The following is an 8,262-nucleotide window of genomic DNA, read 5'->3' on the forward strand; positions in this document are numbered from 1 at the left end:
GTGCGCGCACCGGCGCCCCGCGCGCCAGCCGTACCGTTGACCGCGGACCGCCGGTACGTCCGTGCGCGCGTGCACGTCCCCACGACCCGCGACGGGACGGCGCACGGTTTTCCCGTTCGGTCGGGTACGCCGTGTCCTCCTAGGCGAACCCGACGATCGTTGTACGACGCGACCGATGCGATTCTCAAATAGAACAAACGGAAGCGGCCTACGTGACACGATTAATACGACCGATGCGTCGTATGCGTCGTGGAGATTTGAATTGCGGATGTACGAAAAAGAAAAGTTTTATGGAATAAACGCCACAAGAGATATAACGATGGAATAATAAAGCTTTAGAATATTATGTATTATCATGGGACACGAAGGTTTACTGCGCTGTGTGACTAGTGCGATCGATCGCCGCAATATTATCGTATTAGCCGCATAGGCGCAAATAGGGGACGTGCTTAGGGGGTATTAGCACCCCCTGTTTCACAATTAACACCCCCAAATAATGTTCGTGTTTGTGTAACAAAAAACTTATTTTTGTCATCAGACGTTTGACTATTAGAGTATAAAACTCTAATGAAATATAAATGAAAACAACGTTACTCGACAAACGTCAATTCACATTTCGTCGAGTTAACCGAAACCTTAATTTAAATTAATTTTAAAACCGGAAAACTACCGGAACCTTTATTGGTATTTTTTTAAAAATCGGCTCATTAAATCCTTATAGTTTTAACATAAATTAAATACCCGATAAGTACAGAGCTTAAGCACCCTCAGTTTTTTTTATTGAAATTGCGTCTATGATTAGTCGTATTTACGTTGGACACCACCGCGACAATCGTATTAACGGACGACAACGTGAGTTGTATCCAGTGGCGTCGTATAAACGATCATCGCATTTGTCGGATTCACCTGGGGCACGACATCAACGTCAATGTTATTTCGTCGATAACAGCGAATACGACGGTCGTACGTACTCGCTTCGATTAGAGCTCATCCGGTGATAAGAAGCTGCAGTCATTGGAACATGATCACGCACTGCGCTTCGCGTACGCATTAGGTGTGTTTCTCGAAGACAAGCGCACCAATACTTTGTATTCTGTCACATATGTTGTCTTGTTGTTACTGTATATAGGCGTGCGCAGAATTTCAAGTCGGGGGTAGCGAATATTTTTACCGGCCCATACATGAGTACTGAGTTCAAATTTAAGCTTCAAAACCTATTTAAAGTTTAAACACAGAAAAGATTAGCTTGGTAGCAATACACTTTTTGGATAACCAACTTATTTTGTATTGAGCATTACTGGTGTGGCGGCACAGCTTGGACCAGTTCGGCCCTTACAAATATATTTAAACCGTCCAGGGGCAGCAAGAGCACGCCTATGTTAATGTTCATCGTATTACTTTGCGTACTGTTATTCCATTTAATATTTTTGAATATAGAAAGCTTAAGAAGTCGCATGTGTTAGGTTCGTACTCTACGGAGAATAAAAAATAATGTAAATGTGACACTGGGTTCATTCAGTTAATCTAAAAAGACCAGTAAATGTTCAGTTTTAAGTGATATTCATGACTCCACGATAGGTTAGATAATGACTTCGGGTTCAGATAAGATGGAGCCACATCTCGTACGGCTCGCTGTTTCGCCCTGACCAGGGCCGCTAAGAACTTTTCAGGACTCCGGATCTGATCGGTTCCAAGCCCCCTTGCACTGGTTTAGCCGTGATACACGTATTACTTGTACATACTTACTATTATTTACTATATACTTACTATATTATACTTAGTGTAATGAAAATATTGTATAAAAGGTCGAGACCACATGCCGTCTCGAATGTATCGTACAGGCTTCGAGGTTCTAACCCTACCTGCTCCACTCTCTCGCCAGCCTTGGCCCTGACCTTACGGAAGAACATCACGTGGCCTTCTCACTACTCTGATTCGAGCTCCGTGGGACTATTTCTTATGAGTGGGGGAAGAGGTATCGGAAAACTGAAAATTATCGATCTAGAACCATCGCAAAACTGAAGGAGGTTAACCGGCAAAAAATCATTGCGATTCCGCTTGAAGTGCTAGCCGGAGTGATTTCTTACGTGCATCGCTTTTCAAGGCAATATGATTTTTTAAAAATATAAGAAAAAATAAACCCATATATTATATATTTTCTATTTATAATTTTTTTTTACACATCATGTACCGTTTGGTTTAATTCGCCTAGGAAATGTGGGAGTGGAGTTCATTATGCCACACCCTGTAGTACGCAGTTTTCTGATCGGTTGCCAACGGATGAATTAAAATATATTTTTTTTTTAATTTTTTTTCCACGCATAAAAAAAATCGGGTTTTTTTTAGTGTACAATAGTGTAAAAATATATATTCAAAACGTACACCTTTAACTTTCTACAGAAGACATATTGAAACGAGTTTTTAACGTTGAAATATTGATATTCGTTTTCGTTTCAGTATGCCATCAAACGTAGCGTCGTGTATACGTGCTGCTAAACACGTTTAAAATCCTAAATTCCTAATATTGTACATTTTCATCATTGTGTAGCGCTTACCAGAGACTAAAAACGATTGTGTTCAACTGCAAAGCATAAATAATATACCGATTGGGTCGTCTCGATTCAAACTAGAAACGAGTATATATACCGGGTAAATTATGAGAAACTAGAAAAAAAATTATCCCACCACAGATTGCGATGAACTTGAGATTATATTTTAATATTCTATTTCCCCATCGTTTTAGTTTTTAATTCAATCTTAAATATATCTTATAAATCACACCACTTGTACGCCTTGTTTCAGATGGATAATTTATGATAATGTGTTCAAAAAACTTGTAGTTTACCATGTAGTTTTCAAAGTTGGCCATAATGTTGGCAATAGTAGTTCGGTAAAGGTACATAATAATTATTAAAAAAAAGTTTAATTATTTGGTTTTTCGAACATTTGTTTTTTTTTTTTTTTATTTTCCCTTTCTCGAATGATTGACCTGAGTAATTTAATGAAAACCGATGAAAGTAAAGTTAATTAAAAAATTGAATTTTTTTTTTAAATAAACGTTAGCAAAGCTCTTGGTAGTTTTACGATTAAAAACGAATAGGAACAATTATTTGAACATTGGTATATTCGACAAAGTTTAACGAAATAAATTAGGAAGCGAATATTTTAAACGCAGATTGTAAGTACATAAAATCTTATAGCATTAATCAATTGATTAGTTTTCTCATTACATATATACAGGCTAGAGTTAATAATGAATCGCTAGCCACATAGTATAATATGCACGAATAATTTATCGTATCAAATAGTTCCGATGGCCCTTTACAACATTGTTTAAAACAGTGTAAGCCAGGGTGTTTATTGTTGTAGATCAGTAGCGCAGATCGAAATATAATTTTAATTACATACTATACGGTTAAGTTTTTTTTTCAAAAATATAGTGGAATCAATGTTCGAAAAACTATGCGGAAAATAATGTTAAATGATATTAACCATCGAACGATCTAACTTTCGCTGTAGTATTTCTTATCGCACGAGAGGCCTCGCCATTTTATTATATATACGTCTAAACCGTTGTAATTGTTTGTTCGGTGTTCGATAATAATATACTAATAAATCATATTTCCCAAAACGTGCCGTTTATGCGAGCTTATATATATATATATATGAATATGTGTAATAAAAATATATATTACGTCGCGTAATATTTTAGGAGAGAAAAATTATTTTTATTATATTACAATGTGCTCGTGGGCGTACCTACATGTGGTCTTTACCCATTGTAAGCATTGAATTTCTCACACAAAGAGAGCCTCTTAGGGGATTTAGTATGCGAGTGATATTTGTTGGGTACAGACTTATGCGCACGGAATAATACCGTTTCAACGTGAAACCAACATCGGCTGATTTACCGTCGACTGGCTCTTGTGTACACAAACTGTTCGATGAATATGGAACCCGAACGCACATATTTTTTATACGTTACTATTCACCAACTAATATAACTAATATAATTTTAATTTTGTAATAACATCAGGTGCTCTGGAACATTTTGAAATTAATAAAAAAAAAAAAAACGTTTTAAGAATGTTTATACGGAACGAGCATTCTATACAATATTATATACAAAGTAGTACCTACACAATTCATCTTTCGGAGAGCATATTATATTGATGAACATTCCAGATTATACGTGATAGAGTTACTTCAAGAGAACTTATTTTAAAAGGGCAGTATTTTTACTGCTTATCATAACAACCAGTTTTTTTTATTTTTATTTTTTTGTGACAATTAATAGGTAATCAAAAATTTAAATAGAATTTATACTGCTCAATGTATTATTATATTCGTTTGGTTCATATTATAATTTAACATATTATAATTATGTATGATAGTGTCGCCAAGCTAATTGCAATCAATAGTAATGATTGATCACATTTTTATCGTATAAAACCAGTATAGTTGATTTGATACAACCTAGAATTCATGATAATATAAAATATGACATTAAACAACTAGAGTCCAATGGCCAAGTGAATATTCTATCTAAATATTTCAATGTTGATTTTTTTTTTAAACTATCGCTTACATGATGGGTTAAAATGTGGATCTACGACCAATAGGTATTTTAATGTTAGTTATGTTACCTATATCGGTTGTAGACTACAATCAGTTCTTTTCTATATTTTCCTCGTGAGATTTTTACATATACATAAAATTTATTGGGAGTCAAATTTTGAGTAAATATTAGTTTATGTTTCTAAATAAATAAGAGTTGAATTGTTATAATTCATTTTTTCTTATTATTCGTGTGAATATTAGCCATTTGGGAAAATTATTTTCAAAAAAAATGTACATGGTTTTTATTCAATTAAATAAAATAAATAGTTTGTATCAACATTTATAGTGCTTGATGAATTATAATATTAAACCTGATTAAAGTGTAAAAAAGGAATTTTGAGCACTTAGTGGGTGATTTTTTTTGTAATATATTTTTATTATTTGTACATTCATAAGTATTAAAAAATGTATGTACAACAACGAAAAAAAAAAGTAAATACTTTTAAATAAGGTTCGATGATTGGATTTCTGCAATGCGCTGTCTAAATATTTTTAATGTTATTCGTTTTCACGGAAAATATTTATGGTATCGTTCAATTTAAATAATTATGCATAATAAATATAAGTGTATCGCCGAATGACAGATTAAATACAATTCCACGATAAGCAATTTAGTTGCTACGTTCAAGACTACGGGTTTATGTGTAATTATAATGAATATAAATATTATTATCGTTGTTAGTAATATCAGTAATAGCCGAACCAGTTGTGACGGGTTAAATCGGTAAAATGAATGTTCGCCGAATCTCCTTTTCATTATTTTTTTTATTTTTTTCATATTATAATCCATTTCACTTTCAAATGTTTCAGAATGTCGTGTAGATGAACTCTTAAAAGTTTGGTTACACGTCTTCGTTCGAGTGGGCTCTTTTGCTGTCGAAGAATGTGTCACGATATCTCATCGAGATTTCAGAATCATTTTTCATTATGTTCAAAACAATGTTAGGAGATGTTTTAAAGCAGAACGGAAATCTGTACATAAACTCTCTAGACGAATAAACGTCTCGTGCTTTCGCGATCGGTCGGTACTGTAATTTGTTTCTCGCTGTTTAGAACTAATTTACCGTGGACATATGTTTTTGAATTCTCGGATAGTGCGCAAATTAATCATTAAAAGCTTTGCGGAGTATCGGATTTCATGCGTACATCTACCGGGTTGATTTATGATAAATGTCGACACAGCATTGCCGGTATAATGGTCATCTACGTCCGAGTGCATTTATTTTTAGTTTTAACCTTCTTTATGAAAAAAAAAAAAAAAGAAATAAACCGAAGGAAATCAGTATAGATGCCGTGCGCGCAGCATGTACAGACATAATCATATTGCTTGTTGGGTATTGATTATATTCGCGGGACCTACCTTTACGGAATCCACGCGAAACACGTGTTATCGCAAATACAATATAGACCAAAACTAACATAAATACTTTTCCCACGGGTTTTCGTAAAAGAAAGTTCAATATTAAATGGACGATCAGCAACATTGGAATGAATAAAACACGAATGAATTTGATAGAAATGTATAGAGAAAAACAAGGAAAGAAATTGGCATGAAAAATGTATTCACGGATATATCGTTTTTTCCGCGCTACTATAACTTAAATGTTAATTGTTATGTGCGATCAAATCGTGTTCTATGTATAATATCGAATAGTGAATATATATATTTAGCCCACCAAAGGTTGGTAAGACCTTACACATAACATAGATAAATATATTAAATTATTTTGCGTAGAGAATATAAAAATTCACAAGTCTTCCTTCGATAATTTTTACTTATTTATACATGATAAATTTTTTTGAATTGTTTTTCTTGTACCTGTACAATTGTTTTTTGATTAATTATTTTTAATCATACACACTTAATTGTTCAACTATCTAATCTAATCTATAGTCAATAATAAGTATAATCAGTCTATTTCTTCAAATATAATTTGATAGATAATTGTTATCATTCTTATATTTATATGATGCAAAAAAAAAATGTCCATATTTTTTTAAACGATTCTGTTTATACTTATACGAAAGATAACATTGAAAACAATGTCACTAAATCACTACTTTAAGTATAACTATTATATGAATTATTATTCAAGTTTTTTTTTTTTTTATTTAATAAATAAGACATTCCTAGCCTATGGCTATCTACATCTATAGATATAATAAAGAACATTAGTTTGTGGTAATTTTAAAGGGTAGTTAAATATAAATAAAATATTAGTAAATGAACAATGTATACAGATAAGTGAACTAAGTAATTATGTGATTTACAATAAGTAATACAAAATTATATAACAACAATAAACATATACAGATTAGAGACTGGAGGTTGAGTTTAACTAATTAGTTCGTGAGGACGGTCGCGTTTTAGACGTCGTTGAAGTGGTGGATGAATATGAAGATTATAGTGAAGCTATTATTTAAGTAATATATATTATTTGTATTATAATATACTTAATAAAATTATATAAATAAAAACATAAATCAACTACTAAATTAAATAAGTATAATAATTCTAAAGGTAAATGTTGTTTTTTTTACTAAAACGAAAATGTACTGTTTATAATAATTATATTTGACTTACAAAATAACTATGAAATTATGAATACCATATATTATCCGGAGAGAGTTAAAAAAAAATTTAGATAGTTATGATAAAATCTCAGAAATATTATAGGTAGGTACGCATAAAGATAATTGAATAAAATAATGTTTTGTGGAAATTTTTTATCAAGTGTCTGGTCTGATTTCAATTGAATTTATGTACAGCCTCAGGTGTTTCTAAACGATCTACGTTATTCTCTGCATCCCGATTAATATCGGTAGAATTCTATCTGGGCTTTTGGTGCGATTCAATTTCGACCGTTTTAATAAATCGTCAAACGTACGGCGTTACTGTAATACAAAACAGAAATGATTATAAACATGAAAACCATAAATCATATAAGTTATCTGATGTTTGCAGCCGCTCGTGAAAAACCACATAAATCCTTAAAGCCCTATCTTGATTAAAAACTACTAAGAGGAGTTATCAAAACTCGCGTGCCCATTAAAAAATATTTTTTCCCGTAAAAAAAAAAAAAAAAAAAATCACAGCATTCGTTCGCGAAGTGCTTCGCGTATAAATTATCACTAAATGGAACGCGGCCAGTGGAGAACACTTACACATTAATGCACGATATTATTAGTATCCACTGCCATTGTGATCGGTGCGTTAATATTCTACGCAGACGCTCAAACTGCCGAGTCGTTATGGGCTGTAACAATACGCGCTTTTGCGTTTGTGTACATTTGTTCAGAGAATACAATGCAAATTATAATGTACATTATGCGCGTCGGACGAAATCGATTCGTTCGGAAAACAATTGTACGTCGGTATCGCGATAAAATGATCGTTAAGTTTTTTCGATGTTTGGGCATAATAACACGTTACGGGTTTTCGAAAAAGGGCATGTGGGTTTGTGTGTTTATCAAAGCGAACGGGCTTGCCAAAACCGACTGTTAAAAAAATAGCAATAATAATAGCAATAATGTATGCGAAGAGCAAACCAGAACACGTGTAAAACGAACACGCACTTTCATCGGGATAACACAGCAAGGAGGTGGTCATGTTTTTTCAATTCGAACAATCTCGTCCGGCCG

Source organism: Sipha flava, unplaced genomic scaffold (genome assembly GCF_003268045.1).
Source record: "Sipha flava isolate LNK unplaced genomic scaffold, YSA_version1 2_pilon_pilon, whole genome shotgun sequence".
Classification (NCBI taxonomy): Eukaryota; Metazoa; Arthropoda; class Insecta; order Hemiptera; family Aphididae; genus Sipha; species Sipha flava.